The sequence below is a fragment of the Otolemur garnettii genome, unplaced genomic scaffold (assembly GCF_000181295.1).
Source record: "Otolemur garnettii isolate 467f Iridium unplaced genomic scaffold, OtoGar3 scaffold00073, whole genome shotgun sequence".
Taxonomy (NCBI): Eukaryota; Metazoa; Chordata; class Mammalia; order Primates; family Galagidae; genus Otolemur; species Otolemur garnettii.
Window position 1 is genome coordinate 6,880,974 of NW_003852468.1, and position 753 is coordinate 6,881,726.

At 47.4% G+C, this 753-nt stretch overlaps 1 non-coding gene across 1 annotated transcript; it reads left to right on the forward strand.

Annotated features, from left to right (window-relative positions):
* The first annotated feature begins 155 nt into the window (after positions 1–155).
* Positions 156–320, forward strand: LOC111726637. Its single transcript, XR_002774371.1, has one exon. It is a non-coding gene; the product is annotated as a U1 spliceosomal RNA (small nuclear RNA).
* Positions 321–753: the final 433 nt, after the last annotated feature.

The window sequence follows — 753 nt, forward strand, 5'->3', positions numbered from 1 at the left end:
GGCTGAGGCAGGAGACTCGCTTGACCCCAGGAGTTGGAGGTTGCTGTGAGCTGTGATGCCATGGCACTCTACCCAGGGGGATAGCTTGAGGCTCCGTTTCCAAAAAAAAAAAAATGACACAATAACTAAAAAATAAATAAATAAATAAATAAATAATACTTAACCTGGCAGGGGAGATCCCATGATCACGAATGTGGTTTTCCCAGGGCGAGGCTTATCCATTGCTCTATGGATGTGCTGAACCCTGTGATTCCCCCAAATGTGGGAAACTCAACTGCATAATTTGTGGTAGTGGAGGACTGCGTTTGCACTGTCCCCTGGCAATGGTTAATAAAAATAAAATAAACAATAAAAAAAAATTTTAAATGACACAATAATATTACCAAATAAAATAATAAAGTTGAGATATAGGGCAGGCATAGTGACTGGTGTCTCTAATCCTAGCAGTCTGGGATGCTGAGGCAAGTGGAATGTCAGAGTTCAGGAGTTGAAGATCACCCTGACTGGCTTGGCACCTGTGGCTCAAGTGGCTAAAGCACCAGCCACGTACACCCAAGGTGGCAGGTTCGAATCCAGCCCGGGCCCACCAAACAACAATGGCTGCACCAAAAAATAGCCAGGTGTTATGGCGGGCACCTGTGATCCCAGCTACTGGGGAGGCTGAGGGAGGCTGAGGCAGGAGACTCACTTGAGCCCAAGAGTTGGAGGTTGCTGTGAGCTGAGATGCCATGGCACTCTACCCAGGGGGACAGC